The 20,888-nt window shown below is 46.6% G+C and overlaps 1 long non-coding RNA gene across 2 annotated transcripts in view; it reads left to right on the forward strand.

Annotated features, from left to right (window-relative positions):
* Positions 1–20,888, forward strand: part of LOC129384459 (uncharacterized) — an 80,584-nt gene that overhangs the window by 12,046 nt on the left and 47,650 nt on the right. Inside the window, exons 5-7 of one of the 2 annotated variants that reach the window (XR_008612172.2) lie at positions 8,011–8,025; positions 13,766–13,801; positions 19,127–19,261. This is a non-coding gene — a long non-coding RNA (uncharacterized lncRNA). Of the gene's footprint in view, positions 1–8,010; positions 8,026–13,765; positions 13,802–19,126; positions 19,262–20,888 lie in introns of those variants that run through there. The other variant, XR_011890207.1, reaches the window with a different exon arrangement.

Here is a 20,888-nt window from a genome sequence, read left to right on the forward strand (position 1 = left end):
GGCTAATTACGAATGCGTGAACCAGGCTAATGGTCTCTCCCTCAGTTAGGCCGTCTCTGCTTCTTGCCACTCTCCTTATCATTCTGGCCACGTTTCCTGTGACCGCCTTTAGTTTTTGTAGGGTGTGAGATGTTCCAGCATTCTGCTGTATCCACATCCCCAATATTCTGAGTGTCTCCACTTCACGAATTGGCACCCCGTCGAGAGTCAGAGTGAGCGGCACCCAGTCCTTCTTTCTTGCGTACCTCGCACGCACCCGAATGAATTCCGATTTTTCGGGTGCGCATGCCATGTCCGCCCCCCTCGCGTATTCCACGACTGCGTCTATGGCCTTTTGAAGGGTTTCTTGCTTGTCCCCGTAGGACCCCTGGTGAGCCCAGAACGTGATATCATCGACATATATCGCACAACCGAGATTCGGGTGTTTATCTAGCTCTAGGGCTAGCTTTCTCATCCCTACATTGAATAGCAGTGGAGAGAGTATAGCTCCCTGAAGGGTACCTCTGTCGGGACAGTTGAAGGTGTCGGACCTCGTGGAGCCTAATCCGATTGTGGCCGTGCGGTGGCTGAGGAACGAGCGCACGTAGTTATAAATTCGCGTTCCGCAGTTCAGCGCTTCCAGTCCCTCCAGAATAGCGTGGTGGGAGATGCTGTCGAAGGCCTTTTTGATGTCCAATGCCAGTACAAATTTATCTTCCGACCCTCTGTTGGGGCGCAGGACCTCGTGCTTTAGTAGTAGAAAAACGTCCTGCGCTGACACGTGGGGTCGGAAACCGAACATGTTGGAGGGGAACATGTTGTTTAGCTCTATGTGGTTCGAGAGCCGGACCTGCACAACCTTTTCGAAGAGTTTCCCCGCGCACGACGTTAGGGAGATGGGTCGAAGGTTGTTGATGTTACGAGGCTTACCTGGTTTTGGAATGAGAATAATTTTTGCTTCCTTCCATTCTTTTGGAAGGACGCCGTCCTCTGTCCAGACCATGTCGTTAAAGAATTTGGTCAAGCTCTTTAGCGTGTCGTCACTTAGATTGCGAATGATTGCGTTCGTGACCTGATCTACCCCTGGGGTCGTGTTTTTCTTGAAGGAGTGTGCCGCTGCGTAAACCTCAACAAAGGTCATGGGGGCGTCCAGTTCCGGTTGGTCCTGACCTTCGCAAACGGGTTTGGTGGATTGCCCGGTCGGTACAGTTCCTACGTATATCTCTTTAATTTTGTCTATCATGTCAGCTTCCCGACCTTCAAACTCGTTTTCAAGCAGCTTAAGTGTGCGATTCGCGACTGTTTTTGTTCCTCCCGGGTCAATCATACTTCGAAGAATGCGCCATGTTTTCTTTGTAGTCAACGTGCCCCGAAGCGAGTCGCTGAACTGACGCCAATTGCTGTCGCTTAACTTTTGTGCGTATTCGTTAGCTTCCTGCGCTAGCTGAGCTATCCGTATCCTGAGTTTACGATTAAGCTTCTGCCTTTTCCACCTTTTTGTGAGGCCTCTCCGGGCTTCCCAGAGATGCAACAGGTGACGATCCACGGCTGGAGCCTCTGTTGTCGTTTCAATTGTTTTGGTGACCCTAGAGTGAATAACTCGGATCTGCTCGGGTCATTCTCCTACGTCTGTTATGCTGCCGATTGTTTTCTGTTTTTCACGAAATTTGGTCCAGTCGGATAGCCTTGCCTTGCCAATAGCTCTTCGAATCCTGGCTGCATTAACCGATATGCTTAAGATATAGTGATCACTTCCTAGGTTTTCACCTAGGTTCGTCCATCGCGTCTCACTTTCGTTGTTGGTGAACGTGAGGTCGGGGGAAGTGTCCTGGGACACGCTGTTCCCGATTCGCGTTGGGAGATCCGGCTGATAATAATATATGGGGTTTTACGTGCCAAAACCACTTTCTGATTATGAGGCACGCCGTAGTGGAGGACTCCGGAAATTTCGACCACCTGGGGTTCTTTAACGTGCACCTAAATCTAAGTACACGGGTGTTTTCGCATTTCGCCCCCATCGAAATGCGGCCGCCGTGGCCGGGATTCGATCCCGCGACCTCGTGCTCAGCAGCCCAACACCATAGCCACTGAGCAACCGCGGCGGGTGGAGATCCGGTTGAGTTAGCTGGAAAAGTCCGTAGCGCTCTACAACGTCTGCTAACAATATGCCCTTGGGATTGACTCTACTGTAGCCCCAGTTTGAGTGTTGAGCGTTAAAGTCGCCTAACAATGTTAATTTGTCCCTACCTTGAGCGAGTCGCACCGCGGTGGCCACCACGTTTTCAAAATCCGCCTGTTTTTCTCTGGGAGAACTATAAACGTTGACAATAATTGTTTTAGGTTTGCCCCTTTTCTGCGGCCAAATCGTGATTATCTGGTGCTGAATAGGTTCCCGGAAAAAATAATTTACGCTAATCGCGACATCCTTCTTGGCAAAGGTGGCTACTTGAGGGTAGTCAGGGTGAGCATAAAGCTCGTACCCTTTGAGTTTTTGATTTTGTTTCCCTATTTCCTGAATACAGATAACGTCGGGAGGGATTGGCGCCGATTCTATGTAGTGCGTGAAATTAGCCAATTTAGTGCGTAGCGTGCAGCAATTCCATTGCCAGATTTCAATGTGTCCGGTCTTTGTGTTGTTTGCCATATTATCCATGGATATTACTGTCGCTATCAGTGTGCTCTATAGCTTTCGGTGTCCTGTTAGGAGCTCCCGGACTTTAACTGACCCTCTTTCGGGGGATGGCTGCGGCTTTTGTTTGCACATCCTCTACCATTCGTTTGAGTTTGTGTAGCTCTGCGAACATTAGTTGCATGTTTTGTGCTAACTGTTCCAGCGTTAACGAATGAGTGCTGGAGGCGGTACTTTGTTGCAGTGATGTTTGTGGTGGTGATTTGGAAGTGTGGTCCGCAATTTGTATGGGTTGCTGTGATGTGCTGTTGTTTGCCGTGCGCTTAAAAGCTTCAAACTCGGCTCGTAGCTCGGCTAAACTGTTTCGAAGTATTTTGTTTTCTTCTACTATTTTCTTGTACTCTGGGTTTTGTGTGATTGGTGTAGGTGTATTCTTAGCATTGGCAGTGGGAGATGCGGAAAGAAAGAGAGAACGAAAGAACCTTTAGGTAGTGCATTAGGTGCTTGCATGTGTTTTTCAGGAGGTCGACCTACAGCACCATACGTTTACTTCACACTGCGCCTCGTTATGTCTTGCAAAAAGTCTGACCCCTCCGATCGTATAACTTAATGTATTACGTCGTGTGCAGCAGGCTCTCACCTTCACGTACTACAGGAGTGTAACATGCTGCCAAACTTTTTGAACAGGCGGCATTGGAGTTGGCCCCGAGCTAAACCTTCCTCTGTACTATTGTTTGTTAGGGTGCACTCAGGGGAACAAAAGTTAGCAGGGTGTTGCTGCATTGTAACGACCTCCCTCCCCCCCCCCCCCCCCACCACACACGCACTGCACTCCCCTTCTTTTCCTCCGTGCCGGTGCCTTGTACACTCATAAAAAGTTTGCACCCTTTGGGCCTTATCTTGTCCCACCACAATAACCGTCATCTGCCTTACTTGCGTTTCCTTTCTTGAAAACTTCGCTCGCTACTTTCCTGTATAATAATATGTCATGCTGATAATACGCATGCCGTTCGTCATCTGGAAGTACCTGGTGCGTAGGGTTAAAGAAAGAAAACACAAGGGCCAGGCAGATGACGAATATCGTTCTGGGACAAAATAATTCCCAAAGGGCGCAAACGTTTTTAAGAGTGTAACTCGCGTATGTTTTGTTTGGACGCGTACACCATTACCGTTCTTGAAGTAAGTCGCTTGTGAATGCACTGTTGAGGGTGCATGCCGAGCCACGACTTAAGGGCCGCAAATGTTATCCATCGGGAGAAACTTGACCATAGCGACAGATTTGGGCTTGTAAAGATACGTTCGACTTCCCTCCCGATAGGAAGCGAGAATCGCAGTGTGCCAGTTGTGTGGTGTCGAGTATGCGCCGTGATCTCGCAGGAAACGGTAAACCGCGGCGCTTGCGGGTCTTCGACGGAGCGTTACGAAATTGCAAGGCGCTCCCGTATTTGCTTATCACCGCTTTTCTCTACGTACATGTAGTTGCATTACACGCATATGCATGAAGCAGCTCGGCACAGAGACTGGACACAAATTGTAGCTCTGTGATGTGTGTAATGCGCGAGACAGTGCCATGCTGGGGAGGTGAAAAGAAGAGGACGACAAATAATGCAGGCGGAGGCGAAACCCAATGTAGGTGACAGACGACAACATCGAATAGCGTGAGGCACGAGAACGCGCGGCGCAATGAGATAAAATGAAAGGAATTCAATCAGAAGAACCCATGAAGTTTCCATGGACGAATCGCTTGCGAACACGTAACTCCGAGGGTCACCAATCAGGCAAAGACAAATCGGCCAGAGCGGCAGAAAGGCAAGGCGCATTGGCAGAAGAAGAGGGTAACGTTCCATGAAGCGACGCGATTGCTATGATCGGCCACCCGGCCGGGAGCTGAAGACGGGGCGACGGGTTCCGGACCCAAGCCTCCAGGACTTCACCCGACCGGGGCCTCCTGCCAACCCGTTCCCAGGCGTCCCAACTATACCTGATCATGGACTGCTGCCCGAAGTCGGCGAACTCCTGCTGCTGCAGGCAAAGCGCGAGCAGTCGGGCTACGGGACCGAGTTCGCGCCCAGCTGCCTGGCCAGAATGCTGCCTCCATCTGCACGTGCCGCCAGGCTGTCTGCGTTCCATCTCCAAGCACGAGCTGCTGCGCTCTAGCCGTCCCTTCGTCGGTCGACCACATGGATCTCTTGGTGAGACCGACGTCGTTCTTTTCGTCGCCTCGCCTCCGCCCCTCCACGTCGAACTGTTGAGCGCGATCACATTCGTGGTCTGCCTTAAATGGCGTGGTGTCGACACCGTTCTAGCTTTGAGTGCAACGGTTTCTTGCTCTGAATTTTTTTTTCATTGAGTGTTTAGTTTATGTGTTTCTGTTTACATTAGTTGTGTTAAAAGTTTTGTGTGCGTTTTGGAAGAAATGACTTTGTCCTCAATTGGGTTTCGGAGGCCCCACCGCAGGGAACTGTCTGACCAAAAAAATAAAGAAAGGAAAGAAAGAACCTGCATCACAAATGGTCGTCCGCGACAGGATTTATGATGGAGGTTTCTTTCTTTTATCAGATGGCTCCCTCCGACGATCAAACTGAGGACAAAGCCGTTTGTTCCAAAACGCACACAAAACTGTTAGTGTAACTGTTGTAAACAAAAACATAATATGAACACTCAATAAAAAAGTTAGTAAGAACATAAAGTATGCGGTTCCCACGCACTGTGGTTATGCAGTGCGTGGGAACCGAAAGGGCGTTGCTTGAGGTGTTGTTTTGCGTCATTATTAACGATCTCTGAGAGTAGAGTATTATCAATGCCTCACATGGCACATCATATCGTGGCAAAAGTGTTAAACCTTAATTTAATTATAGGGCTGTGTGTATTCAATGAGTTATTATAAAATTGTATCTATACATTGCACGCATATATTTGCTGTCTGCACCACGTTTCGCTGAGTAGCGAAGACAGCCCTGTTCCCGGCGATGCTTGTTTCAGGCCTGGGTGTCCTCGACGCTGTGTGCCCACTTTGGAGCCATTTTGCTGGCGCATACGTGCTCCTTCTGCATACGTGACCAGCACGCTGAGACGCCAGCTACAACCGATATCTTCAGGCTATGGACGATTGTAATGCTTAGAGTAGCACAGCCCAGCACGCGACCTCCACAGCCCAGCACTCGCATTTTTTTTTTGTCGCATCAGAAAGCAAGCACAACGCTTGCCATTCACACAAACTACGCATCCTGGCCCGCGGCGGCGCCGGCCAGGATGCGTTTAGGGATGGGTGGATGTATGGATGGATGGACGGATGGATGGATGGATGGATGGATGGATGGATGGATGGATGGATGGATGGATGGATGTTATGAGCGTCCCCTTTGGAACGGCGCGGTGGGTTGCCCCACCAAGGGATGCGCGGAGTCGAGCGCCACCTGGTGGTGTTGCAAAAGACCCAGCGGCATGCACGTCAAGACCATAACAGCAGCGCCCTGAAAGTTTGGAGAACAGGCAAAGAAAGTTTAAAAATTGACAGCAAGCAACCAATGCACTCAAAGCTAGAACAGTATCTACACCAGGCGAGTTAGGGCGGGCCACGAGTGTAATGGCGTGCACCAGGTCGACGTGGAGGGGTGGAGGTGAGGCGAAGCGGCGTTGGTCTCACCAAAAGGTCTATGTGGTTGACTGACGAACGGGCGACCACGGCACGGCAGCTCCGGCTTGGAGATTGGACGCAGGTGGCCTGGCAGCACGTGCAGATGGAGGCGACGTGCTGGCCGGGCAGCTGGGCGCTAGTTCGGGCCCTTAGCCCGACTGCTCGCGCTCCGCCTGCAGGCGCAGGAGTTCGCCGGCCTCGGACAGCAGTCCGTGATCGGGCAGAGTTGCGACGCCTGGGAATGGGTTGGTAGGCCTAGGCCCCGGTAGGGTGAAGTCCTGGAGGCTCGTGTCCGGAACCCGACGGGTTGTCTTCAGCTACCGATGCGGTGGCCGATCTTCGCCATTGCGTCGCTTCCACGAACTCTCCCCCTCTTCTGCCAGTGCGCCTCACTTTTCTGCCGCTCTGGCCAATTCGGCTTTGCCTGATTGGTGACTTTCGGAGTTCCGTGTTCGCAAGCGATTGGTCCCTGGAAACTCGGTGGGTTCTTCTGATTGGATTCCTTTCATCTTCTTGCGCCGCGCGTTCTCGTTCCTCACGCTCTTCCATGTCGTCGTCTTTCACCTAGCACGGGATTCGCCTCCGCGCGCGCATTCTTTGTCGTCCTCTTCTTTTCACCTCCCCACCACGGCACTGTCTTGCCCATTACACACAACAGAAGTTGCGACATGACCGAGAACGCAGCGGCCTCAGTGACCCCATTGGGCAAACATAGCGTCTGTAAAAAATATTTAAATGCCACTTAAGTGACTTCACGTTTTCCAGCTCGCTATGAAAAAGACAAGTATCCTCGTCTTTGGAGGGATTAGGTTTAATTCTTCTTTAGGGCATACAGTTACGGATACGAACAGTGTCTCTTTAGCAAGATATAATACGCAAGGGACATAGCTTTTTTTTTCGCAGCCGAGAGCTTAGCAGCGACTCCCATATAGTCCATATTTAAGTTTAAGGCGATAGCCTTAGGCTGATGGGTCGACTGTCCGGCGTTATGGTACCGAAATTGGAGCGCATGCGCCAGTATTCCTTCATCAACAAAATAAAAAGACCTCGAGTATCTCTGTTCGCGTTGAGCGGACACCCCTCTAAATAATCAGTCTGGCCACAGATGTGTCTGCGGGTCGCTTTCCCGGTTTGGTTTTTTGCCGAGCAATGTACACGTGTCTTATGACGTTTTGAGGAGTTTAAGTACGCCTGCGAGAACTGGAAATAAAGCTGTTGCTGAAGGTTAATGCTCTGTGTTCGTTTACTTTGCCTTTCCATGTCCCTGTCATTCTGCCTGCGCTACAAGAAAGTAGAAGACACCATATATACAAGTCAATGTATAAAGCTACCCTTGCGATTGAAGTGTTGAAGTGTTGTTGAAGTGTTGAAGTGTGACAGACTTGCCACAACCGTTATAACGTGCCATTAACTACGCAGAACCAATGGCGATGTCTAGGCGACCGAAAAAGAAAAGTAAATAGAAAAACAAGTAAATTGAAAACAAGTGTAGGAGGTAACAACGCATCCGAATGAGAATGTCAAGTAATTTGACGAATGTTTGGTGAGCGCGCAGGCTATCGCCTTAATCCTCTATAGCGTATGCTAAAGTGACTGACAACTTTTCATTCCTTGCGAAGGCACCAATTTTGTAGGAGGCGAATCTCCATGTTACAACCAAAGCGTTTCTGAGTACCTTGGTCAAATTTTGTGGCCAGTTTGTGATGCTGCAACGAATGGATAACGACGAAACTGACTTCTTTTCTTTCCTGTCATTTCCTTTCAGGTCACGTGCACACCGGTAAGCACGGCCACTTTGGACATTATTAGTTTTTTTGTCGCAGCGTCATGGGCTCATCACATGCAACCTACACAAAACCCTTGTTGCATCTAAACGCGCAATGTGGTCGTCGTACTGAATGATCTCGCCTTCTTCTATCGCGATAGCAGTTTTACCCTTATACAAACACTCGAGGCGCGTTCCAGTCGTCGGTGCTTCCGTACACTGTCAACTAACTCACGCCCTTAGGGTGCACAAGGGCGTAAATTGGCCTGTGACTTCCACCTTTACTACGAAACATGTATGCAAGTGAGCGTTATAGGCCGATGTGCACGCGTGCTCGTCCTGAAGGATGCAAATTAGTTCACAGCGTGGGCTCGCGCCTGATTCGCGCAGCCGTCATCCACCCCGTCCCGTCACCGTCAGGAGAGAGCGTTTCCTCGCTTGTCTCCCCTTCGAAACGGGACGCCGGTGACGTTAGCCGATGCCACTATGGGGAACCGGCTATAGAAATGCAAATTATGGAAATGGCTCACACCAAAAAAACCGTGAGGCTTTTGTCTAGACGTACATAGTTTTCCTTTTCTTTTCCGGGTGAATCCAATGTTCTTGAAGCAAGTGCAGTCACAGCCTTCCGGCCCACGTCGTCATTGTGTGCTATAACGCAGCGCCATCGCTGAGATGAAAGAAGTAGTGGCTTTGATTCGTCGTATAGTGCGCAAAATCCTGATCCTGATCAATCCTGCAATCCTGATCCGATGTAGACGGTGCCCTTGACGCGAAACTGCGCTGTGACAAAAAATGACCGACGTCGCGAAGAGTAAAAAAAAAAACACGTCAGAAATGCTCGGATTGACGTCACATTTCTGAGGGAGGTTCTTGTAAACAAAGTAAATTAGTGGCACTGAAAAGAAAATTTGGCACATTTAGGTCTGCGCAGCATTGACGAATTCTACAGCATTAATGAGAGGGTAGCTGTAGTCGTAATCAATCTTAAGAGATGTAGATTAAAGGTAGTACAAGCCTATGCTCCATCATCCAGTCACGATGATGAGGAAGTAGATCAGTTTTATGAAGATGTCGAATTAGCGATGAGAAAAGTTCAAACTCAGTATATTGTAGTAATGGGCGACTTCAATGCAAAAGTGGGGAAAAAGCAGGCTGGTGAACAAGCAACTGGCAAATACGGCGTCGACTCTAGGAACGCTAGAGGAGAGACGCTGGTAGAATTCGCAGGAAGGAATAAGTTTCGAATAATGAACACCTTTTTCAGGAAGCGCAGCAACAGAAAGTGCACCTGGAAAGACCTAATGGTGAAACATGAAATGAAATTGATTTCATACTTTCTGCTGATCCCAGCATAGTGCAGGATGTAGAAGTGATAGGTAGAGTAAAGTGCAGTGATCATTGGCTAATGAGGGCTAGGATTCACTTCAATTTGAAGAGAGAAAGAGTAAAATTGTTCAAGATGAAACAGGTCAACCTAGAGGCAGTAAGGGTAAAAGCAGACAAATTCAGGCTGGTACTTGCAAACAAATATGCTGCCTTAGAACAGAGAGATGAAGATGACACAGAGATAATGAAAGAAACCGTAACTAGACTGGCTTCAGAGGCAGCAATCGAAGTGGGAGGCAAGGCACCAAGGCAGCCAGTAGGCAAGCTCTCCCAAGTAACAAAGGACCCAATAAAGAAACGACAAAAAATGAAAGTGTCCAACTCAAGAGATACGATAGAATCCGCGGAACTGTCAAAACAGATAAACAAGGCGAAAATAAGTGATATTCGAAACTATAACGGGAGAAAGACTGAAGAAGCCGCAAAAAACGGACGCAGCCTGAGATCAGTGAGAAAGAAACTTGGCATAGGACAAATCAAAATGTATACACTAAAAGATAAGCAGGGTAATATCATCAGCAATCTCGTAGATACAGTAAAAGCAGCGGAAGAATTCAATACTGACCTGTACAGTACCAGAGGAGTCAGGATGCCTCAATTAGAAACAGTAATGAACAGGATACAGAAACTCCGCCTATAACTAGCGATGAGGTCAGAAAGGACTTGCAAGACATGAAGCGAGGAAGAGCGGCGGCAGAAGATGGAATAACAGTCGACTTAATCAAAGATGGAGTAGACATAATGCTTGGAAAACTGGCGGCTCTTTATACGAAGTGTCTATCGACTGCAAGGGTCCCAGAAAACTGGAAAAATGCAAACATTATCCTAATCTACAAAAAGGGGGACATTAAGGAATTGAAAAAGTATAGGCCTATTAGCTTACTCCCAGTATTATATAAAATATTTACCAAAATATTCTCCAATAGAACAAGGGCAACACTTGATTTTAGTCAACCAAGGGAACAGGCTGGCTTCAGGAAAGGATAATCTACAGTAGATCACATCCATGTCATTAATAACGTTATCGAGAAATCCGCAGAGTATAATAAGCCTCTCTATATGGCTTTCATAGAATACGCAAAGGCATTTGATTCAGTAGAGATACCAACAGTCATAGCGGCATTACGTAATCAAGGAGTACGGAACGCTTACGGAAATACCTTAGAAAATATCTACAGAGGTTCTACAGCTACCTTAATTCTACACAAGAAAAGTAGGAAGATATCTATAAAGAAAGGAGTATACAAGGAGACACAATCTCTCCTATGCTATTCACTGCGTGCTTGGAAGAAGTACTCAAACTATTAAACGGGGAAGGCTTAGGAGTAAGGATCAACGGCGAATATTCCAGCAACTTTCGATTTGCACATAACATTGTCCTGTTCAGTAACACTGGGGACGAGCTACAACAAATAATTGAGGACCTTGACAGTGAGAATGTAAGAGTCGGGTTGAAGAATAATATGCAGAGGACACAGATAATGAATAACCGGGCAAGGTAACAAGAATTCAGGATCGCCACTCAGCCTCTAGAGTCTGTGAAGGAGTACGTTTACCTAGGTCCACTAATCACATAGAACCCTGACCCTGAGAAGGAAATTCACAGAAAAATAAAAATGGGTTGGATCGCATACGGCAGACATCGTGAGCTCCTGACTGGAAGCTTGCCGTTATCATTGAAAAGGAAGGTATACAATCAGTGAATTTTACCGGTGCTGACATACGGGGCAGAGACTTGGAGACTAATAAAGAAGCTGGAGAACAAGTTAAGGACCGCGCAAAGAGTGATGGAACGAAGAATGCTAGGCATAACTTTAAGAGGCAAAAGAGAGCGGTTAGGGTCAGGGAGCAAACGGGTATAGACGACATTCTAATTGCACAATATAATAGATTGCACGTTGTAATAACGTTGTTGAGTATATACATATATAAACACGGCATGAGATTACACGTTACGTAGGTTAGTAAGAATGTCATGGACGTACGATGCAGACATTACGTAGGTTGAAAGTCGAGAAATTTGTACGCATCGCTGCTAGTTGTAAAACATTTAATTAACCACTTCGCTTCACGTAGATTCCAATTTGTACGTTGGATCCTGATATAATTTTTTCCAGCATACGGTACACGGCAGTACAGTATGTTTGCTTTTTCTCTACCAGTTCGGCTTTCACTTTTGGGGGGAAATTGTTAGCCCCGTTTTCCTTTCAAAACGGCAAAAATTATCTGCAAGATCGTATGAAGTTCGTATAAACGTTCAGGAGAAAAGTTCATTTTATCTCCTGAGTCGTTAGGCGAACCATCTCATGGGAAGTCTAAGGACTGTTCTGAATAGTCATTGACGCTAGGTTTAGCGAAAGAGAGCGCCCCTAAGCAGAGACCGATTCCTGAATCATTTAGCTTCTGAAATATTTGGCCACAGTATATAGCGTTTTCCAGTTATTTGGTTTCTCTAAAGAATTACAGCGAATTTCCTGCTCATCTGAGGTGGTAATAGTACTAAAATTGTTTAATTGATCCGCCTATATTGCTTCTGTTTCCTCTTGCATACTTGTTTATGTTGTTAAATGTTGATATATTACTGCATGTTATGCCAAGTACAAGGACTGAATCGCATTATATTAGAACGCATCGAATGACGGCAAAGAAAAAAGTACTAACATTGAATTTTTCATTGCGGTGGATCTCGACATTCGCAAAGAGTCGTGCGGCTTAGCTGAAATAGAAACTTCATCCTTAGGACAATACCGCCGAAGAAATGCTGGGCAGGACACGATAAATTCGTGTAACCTTCAGTCCATGGACAGCCGTAGACTAATGTTTTTGTCAAAGCCTTTAGTGTTTATTAATTACGCAATATCACATGCAAATGTAAGATAAATTTGTGTTCCGATGAAAAAAGACGTGCACGAACAGGTCATAGTGTAGCCATTCAGCCATGCTTGTGAGGCATCGATGCTTTTCATCGGTATCTTTTTTTGAGATGATACAAATATGGGCCGACGCTGTTGCTGCAAAGAAAGAAGAGAGAGAAAATAAGAAAGAAAAAAAAGAAGGTTCCAAATTTTCTAGGCTCTTTGGGTACGTATCTTTATTCGTGTGTAATGTTAGCTGATTAATTGTAGGGTGTACTTGTCTCTTGAGTGTTTACATGAGGTCTATATGCACAACGATTCACGCAGTGGCCCTCTTTGTAGTCACCTCTAACTAGGTGTAGGCAGTATCGATACACACCACAAACGACGAAATCTCATTCCGCAAAAGCATAACATTTGCAGGTACTTTCATGAACAATATGAGCCGGAACACAGGAGCGCGTGTCAGATAGCTCGAACCCTGCTATGGGCGATATGCGGCGGCTGCCGTCGGAAACAAAGTGGAAAGGAGGACGCTGTTCTAATAACTGTTAGCACTCCCGTCATGCGTTTTTTGATAGAAAGTGCGGAACTTCGCATCGCCAGCGTACATTAATAAAGCTGTTTGACATTGCGGTTACTGATAACTTAATTTTGTGCACCGAAGCGGGGCCAATAGCAGCACTGTTTTGAAGCGTAAACAACCGAGAGCTACTTCCCCGGGTAATCTGTCCGTCTGTCTGGAACGCGTGACACGATGCGATCCATAATACTTCAACGTGTTGTTTTCACTGGCTTTACTCAACAATAAAATAACAAAAACGTAGACGTTTCGCGACCTTTGCGGGTGGCATCGTGTACTGACGATGCCACCCGCAAAGGTCGCGAAACGTCTACGTTTTTGTTATTTTATTGTGGAGTAAAGCCAGTGAAAACAACACGTTGAAGTATGAGTTCCCCTGGCTTTTGGAAAATTTTTTCGTGCTCCATAATATATACACCAGGTTCTACGGAGGTATGTGTGAAGATACCTTACGCTAAGCGCGGGAACGGGCGCCGAAGAGCTGCGCTCTAAACAAAAGAAAGAAAAAAGAAAAGCATGAGTGAAAAAAAAAATGACTCAATGTAAGTAACTGCGCACGTAACCGTCTTATCGGCTATCTGCGGCCAGTGAAATGCCGTAAGCTGCCATTTTCGACAAACGCAGACGCGGTGAGAGTGCCACCAGTTAGCGAAAGAGCGTCCCCCCCCCCCCCCCCTTTCCCCTCTGTTTTCGACAGCGCCATCCGTGTATCGCTCCAACTCGGTTTCAAGGCTATTCGCCACGCGATCGCGTGTTCCCGCTCATATTGCTCACGATAGTATGTTACGTGCAGACAGTTTACAGCTTACAGACATTGTGCACATTTGTGCGATTGCCTTGATGCCCTTAGAATCGTAAAAGAAATGCTCTTTTACTTGGCCTCAGCTAATGTCATGGTGTCATAAATTGGTGACTCTGCTTTCTCCAGTTGAATATCACTTCGGTGCTGGACGACCGGGAATGGGTGAGTGCCAACTCCCTTCACTTATTTGGCAGGCAGCTGAGCGGCGAAATTTTCGCCTGAGTGCGATGTTGCGGGGTTGATATGACTTCCAGTAGTTTTTTATTAGCGGCATACAGTTAGTAAATAAAATCTAATAGGGATGCTCCCGAGTAGGCGGCGGTGATTTTGACGTCGCAGCTTTCTTCACGCCGGGCTTGAGTGGAAATTTTAGTCGAGTACCGCTACGTCCTAAAGCAGAGTGCACGGGCCTGCTATCGAGGAGGCGTTGGCTCTGTTCAGTCCAGGATCTAGTGCTCGTGCCGAGAGCGAAGGTGACGCGGCGGCGCAGTGGTGCCCTCTCCCCTCACGCAGCAGCTGGCGCGCTAGCGAGACTGCAGCTGTTCCTGTTCGCCCGCTCTGCTCCATGGAGGCGCCGCTCTTAACGCGGCGTGGCAGCCAATGGGAACTCCGTCGAGGCGCGCTCCTGACGTAAACTAACATGAACCGGCTGAAACCGGTTCCAATCGTCATTTCTTTTTTCTCTCCCGAGGTGAAATTTAACAGAACTGTTTTCAATAGCTGAAGCGCGAACAGTGACGGCGCACTAGGAAGGAACAAAGACAGGAAAGTGCTGTCTTTGTTCCTTCCTAGTGTTCCGTTACTGTTCGCGCTTCACCTATTGAAAGCTACGCACCAACTATCCCCACAACGTGTTTTACTGCAGTAACAGAACTGTCCTCACTGAACTCATGCTGGCGCAGGAACGAAACATATTTTGGCTCGACGCTGTATGTCGTCCTCTATTCGTGGTTTAGGAACTGTGACACGGCGACAGTGTTGGCGTAAGAATTTTGGACGCTTTCTATTCTCTTTTCTTAAACAGTAAACTGACAAAAATGGGGTGATGTGCGAAAAACGATTGCGCACTAGCAATTTGGTGGTCGTTAACAGAACCTTCAACCTATGCGTCTGAAATCGATCTACAGACTTCCAATAAGCAGTGACTCTCCTTGCGCAAGCCTAGTTGGTGCTGTAAAGCACCACAAATGCGTGTAGCTGTTCCTACTACCGACGTCAACGAATTGATTACGGCCTTTGTACATAAGCGCGAACTGTTGGTTTCTGTTATTATTATTATTATTATTATTATTATTATTATTATTACTTCATCTAGCTGTCTCTCCAATACTTGTAACTTCGATAAGTCACTGTGCGAAGCTCTTTGGCTATATTAAATCTGTATAAAAAGGTGACGTAACTACCAATGCCCGCATCCTCGCGCATAATTTTATTCTATTTTCAACCACAGATAAAGGCCTGGGCTCCTCGAAGCGAGTATGCGTCCTCTTTTGACAAATATATGTGACTTGGTACGAAGGCGCATGCGAAATAGTTTCGATTCATGCAAATGCATTCCTTCTATCTTCCAGGTCGTCGCAATATTCAAGGTGATTACTATGTATGCGAAAGCGTTTTTTAATCTATCTCAGAAAAAGGAGGGGTTGGGGGTGACTCATCAAAGCGCAGTGCTCACGTGCTCGGAGATGCAAGCACGCAGGTTCCTATCCCTCAATGAAATGCGGTTTTTGTTAGTGGCACGAGCAGCGACTGACACTCTTGTTTGTTGCGCAGCACTTCCGTTTCACCTCCTGACACGACCGGGAACGAAATTCAAATCATTAACAAATAGAAAAATAGTGCAGTACAAAATTAATGGGTTGCATTATAGATATGATATCAGGACATAAGTTTAGTTACATGTTGAATTACTGAAGTGTCTGGAATAATTAGAAACAACTAGAAATCACTGATTACTGCACACCAAAGCACATACTTGTAGACTTTAGAAACCCGCCACGCGAGCACGACTTCAACAAAATTCCTGCAAACCCGGAAGTAGAAAGCGGAAGTAATGACGTCGCAAATGACGTCACAAACAAGAAGGCGGAATGATATTTAACCGGCTAATTAAAGGAAAACAGTTACCTGGTATAGACGGAATATCTGCCGAACAGAGTGGATGTGACGTCCCTCTCTCCTCTCTCACTTCTCTCCCGGCGCTCACTTGCTCGCTCGCCGAAGCTGCGCGCGCGCGCTCGTTACATGCTCTGACGTCAGCACCGGAGAGGGCGCGTGAGGTGCACTTCGTGCGCCGCTCGCTGGGGGGCCACGCCCCACCAGGTGACGCGCGCTGCGCTTCCTCCTCGCCTCCCTCGCTCCTCGCCCGGATATCGTGCCAGGGGAAAGACGTTCGCTCGCTTAACCCAAATAACACCAACGCCGAGGTGAGAGTGCCACCCGTGTCACACTGCAACTCGGATCTCCTTCAAACTTCCTTCCCTTAAAGGACCACAAGGGAGTTTCACCTCAAAAGAGTTAGCTCCGTGTCACACGGCCTATAAGCGAGCTTTTCAAAGCTGCCGCTGGGGGCCCATTAGGCGCTGCTTACCTCGTACGCAGTCATGAAAGAAACACGTTATATATTGCTAAAAAGTTTTGTTTACTTGTCTTTTATTACAAAATACAATTATTTATTACAACAAGAAATGGCGCAGTCAGGGCAAACGCAGCAGCCATTCCGAGAACGCCCGGTTCGAGAGTCGGATGTTGCTGCTCAACTCAAATATCTTTGTCAGTGCTCAAATACTGTATTATATGCAATAAAAACTGTTATAATTGCTGGTAAAACTGAAATTAATAAAAATGAGGGTGATTTCGTGACTCTAAATTCAAGCACGCTGGGAACAAGAGTACTCCCTTCAGTCTGCAAAGGAGATCTTCCATCTCCTTTCGCTAGGAACTTCCTTAAACTTCCTTTGCTAAAGGACTGCCGTGTGACACGGCGCGCATCTCCCTCGAGATAAAGACGTCCTTGGTTGAAGGGAGTTAAAAGGACTTTAGCCGCGTCCGTGTGACAGGGGTATAAGAGACACTCGCGGACAACTTCTTTTGGCTATGAAGCGAGAGCTACGGGGGCGGAGCTTTTGGACCTGACTGTATTCGTACGCAATGTAGTCCGGGCGCGCTCGGCACCGGTTTCGGTTTCGCCAATCTTGCACGACCTCTCTAGTCAAGGCAGATACAATACGGCGTGAATCAATGTTTATTCACATACGATATGTACCAAGTTCTTAACAGCCAGCATCGCAGCCTGTGTAGGAGCTCCGCAGCAGCCGTATGACGACGCGCTGCCGTCGGTAGAGCCGGGGAAGCAGTCAGCCCGCTCACTTGTTTGTAGGTGCCGATAGTTGCGATTTCTAGAGGGGCTCGCTTGGTTTCCGCGCAGACGCTGGAAAAACTTTTTTATGTGCTTCAACACTCTTTAGTTGCTAAAGTTAGTCAACAGCCTCTGAGGGGAGTTGATTGGCGGGACGGCAAGCGACGAACACCCTCCAGAAGACGCGGGCGTCATCTTGCGTTTGATGAATGCGCAAAATGTGCGACGCTCTAGGGTGTGCGAAAACTCGAAAGAGTAAACTAAAAGTAAAATAAGATACCAATGTTTGGCTAGTGAATGTTACGTATTGTTTCAAATTGGGTGCTGTAAAAAACAAAAAAAGTATTGTTTCGTATTTTCCACGTAAGAAAACGTGAGCAAAACTGCGGGACTACTTCCAGCAGCGGTGAAAGAGGCGCGTTTAGTTTCCATAGCCTTCGCTTCATAGTCAAGAAAAGTGCGCGAGTATAGGACAAATATTAGGGTCGCCTACTATTGTGCTAAAGCAAACGCTCCAGTCTAAATGCGACGAAGCTGTACATCGGGGATGATGACGCCCATGTACACACGGAGAAGACGAAATACGCTAATAGCACTTACAATACCAAGCTAACCTGTATGAGTAAAGTACGCTTCTCCATGCACACACAAACAAAAAAAATACCTTTATCTCGAAAGGGGGATGGCTAAGCCACAAGAGACGCAATGAAAAAGCGCCGTCACCACAAAGTTCCCGCAACACTTCCCCATGACGTCACAGATTTTCACAGCGTCTTCTCGGGGCTATATGTTATTGTTTATAAATAATCGCTAATGAATGACACTTCATCGTAAAGTGATCAAATACTCGACCTGACAAATGTTCACGCATTTCTTTTTGTGCACAAAACGGTCATTATAGGCGACAAGTTACACTGAAATCCGTTATGTCAAACCAACGTACCGTCACTGTGATTCCGGGTCAAAATGAAAAAAAAGTAAGGGAAGTTTGACATTTTAGTTCTGTAGAAATAACGAGTTTTTTCCGGCTAATAGACGAAAGCACATAATTTACATTTTTAAGGTTTTCTGTTTATAATTCGCACTCTTACACAGGGTTAAAGATGTTAGTTTACAACGATTCGCATACTTAAGGACCCTTAAGGGTGTGAACAACTTTAAGCTCATTTAGTGTGGCTATTTAGAGTCGCCGTGATACGTAGGGTTTCCATTCCGTGTACGTCCAAAGACGTACCGTTAGGTTCGGCCTTCGACCTGCTTACTACACAGTAGCGGCCAGTGATGATGCAAAAAAAAAAGAACAAAAAAAAAACTACAACAACGGGGAGTTATCGTACGACTACTAGGTAATTGGGGAGTAATCGTATAAGGAAGAGGGAGCTCGGTCTAGCGAAGTAGTTGTGAAGAAGCCACAATCTTCTATACTTCTCGTGACAGGGTTGAAGAGAAGAAGAGCTGGTTGTCATTATGATGACACTGTTAGAATGACGGGTAGCAGCGCTACAATACAAATTAGCACATTTTTGAGAGTTATCTTCTCGCAATACCCCACGCGGGCATTTATTTAGTTTAAGGGGACAGTAGAGACAAACACAAAATCAATTGGAACTGATAAAGTATTCTTTGGAATGTCTATTCCCGTTAATTTCGTGGTAGTAGGATGGTATTTGAAGAGAAAATAAAATTTAAACTTCATTTTTTTTTAAATTTTCGCCGAGAACACTGCGCTGGCATGTTGGTGTGGCGTCACAGATATGAAAACATTTTTACATATTTATTTATTTATTTATTTTACCGATAAGGCTTTACACTATTATAGAGGGGAGAAACATTGAAATAATATAATGTTTTTTTTTTATGTAATTCATATCTCAGGTGCCATTTAACAACTGAAATCGGCGTAGTTTCGAGCGAATGCGGTGTTTCAGAAATCATCTCTAATGTTTATCTCTGTCCCTAGCATCCCGAATATTTTTACCTGTTTTCTATGTACATTCAATATGACGAACACTTTATCCATGGACGTCTATCGATTTTCTGATTTCTAACAAGATAGGTGAAGCTATGTTCATCAGTTGAAACCTAGGCGAATGAACTGTTCAATATTTCTTGCCTCTTGTCTTGCCCAGGGTGGAACCAATTAGGCTAGTCCCTCACGCATCGATGCACCCCAAAACGACACGCAACGACCACGGACCACACGACGAAACGACTGCGCGCGCCGGAGCAAAAAATAAAAGAGGGTGTTTTGCTTCGGCCACTTTTCTTGTGTCTCCGAGGCCTGTATTTCAAGCTAGAGCTGAATTTTCCCACCTACCGCTACTTCCATAAGTTTGGAAAGGATGAAAAGCCTATGCCGACGAGAATAAAAATTAAGCACCTGCAACGCGTATGGTTAAAATACATGAAGCGAAGCTTCAGTTAGTCAGATAATCAAATGCGATACAACTAAGGGCGACGCGTGCAGTTTTGTCTACTTTCAACCTGTATGCTGCATGTAACGTCAAGCAAGGCTGACGTTTATGCCCCAGAAAGCCGACGCACTTAACCCGATGCATTTCGAATATTTATACCGTTCGCAAGCTATGTCGAAATGCAAACATCGAAGTCGGAGGTACCGTTTGAGACCTATCCGCCGCGATGCCACGAAGGCGATCTGTGACGCTTGTCGAGCGAAGATTGCTGACCTCAATGGTACGTGCAGAGAAGTAGGGCACATATCTATAAGCACATGTAAGGCTTCTGTACCCTTCCTGTCACAGTGGCCCAGACCCCTTCTGGAAGATTGATCAATTAGGGGAACAGCCGACATAACCCAACGGCAAAATCAGCGAAACTCAAGCAAATCAAAGCCGCTGAATATAATAAACTCTTTAATTAAGAGGCCGCTGCACTCTAGAGATACGCATGAGCTGACAAGATGACTTCGTTTCATGTAGGTATTGATTTTTGATTACGCAGAACAGGGCTGCGATCCCTGGCCATACCTTGTCGGTAAGCTTGCAGGGCTAGTATAAGCACGCTTGGTGGATTTCGCATAGGCGCACATGTCATATGCGCATATCATAGGTGGCTTGCATAGGCGCACATCAGGACTCGATGGCAACCAAAGCTCAGTGGAACACCTCGCATTGAGCGCTCATAGGAAGACTACAAATGAAGCTGTGCAGGTTGATATTGGCTGGACAAGTTTTGAAGTGAGGGAAGCTCACAGTAAAATTAATTATGAGGGACTACTGAGGAACAGGGAACAAAGTAAATGGGCTGGGAGAGTGTTCAGGTGTGTGTAAAAGGATAATATTGATCCACAGTAGAGGAAAAGAACTAGGAAGCTTACCAGCAAGTATGCGGCGTGTCGGGTGAGCAACGCACCAACAAAGAACGTAAAGCGGAAAGGCAGTGAGACCGAAATAGTCTCATGGGTGGCGGCAATGGAAAATAAACCTGCCATGAGTAACTACTTAAGAGGAAAAAAACGAAATCAGGAAAGAAACAATTTATGATAACTCAAAGGGAAGTTCATTACTTTTCGAAGCCAGATCAGGATGCCTTAGAACACGCCCTTACAAAGCGAGATATAAGAAGGAAGAAGCATGTGCTTGCTGTGTTAAGGCTAGGGAAACGATGGAGCACGTTGTATTAGAATGTGAAAATATCTGCCCAGTGGTAGATTTAGGAATCACTGGCCTCGTTGAAGCCTTTGGGTTCAGTGAGAGCAAGGGGAAGGCAAACATGTCTGCAGTATAGATTAGTAACGGACGATTGGAAGATTGGTGTAAGAAAAGTAGCGAAACGACAGACAACAGAGGCGTACAAAAATAAAGTTCACAATAAGGGTTCAGAAACTTTGGTTATGGGAATTATTCGTGTTATTTTTTCTTTTTTAACATA

The sequence above is a fragment of the Dermacentor andersoni genome, chromosome 9, assembly GCF_023375885.2.
Source record: "Dermacentor andersoni chromosome 9, qqDerAnde1_hic_scaffold, whole genome shotgun sequence".
Classification (NCBI taxonomy): domain Eukaryota; kingdom Metazoa; phylum Arthropoda; class Arachnida; order Ixodida; family Ixodidae; genus Dermacentor; species Dermacentor andersoni.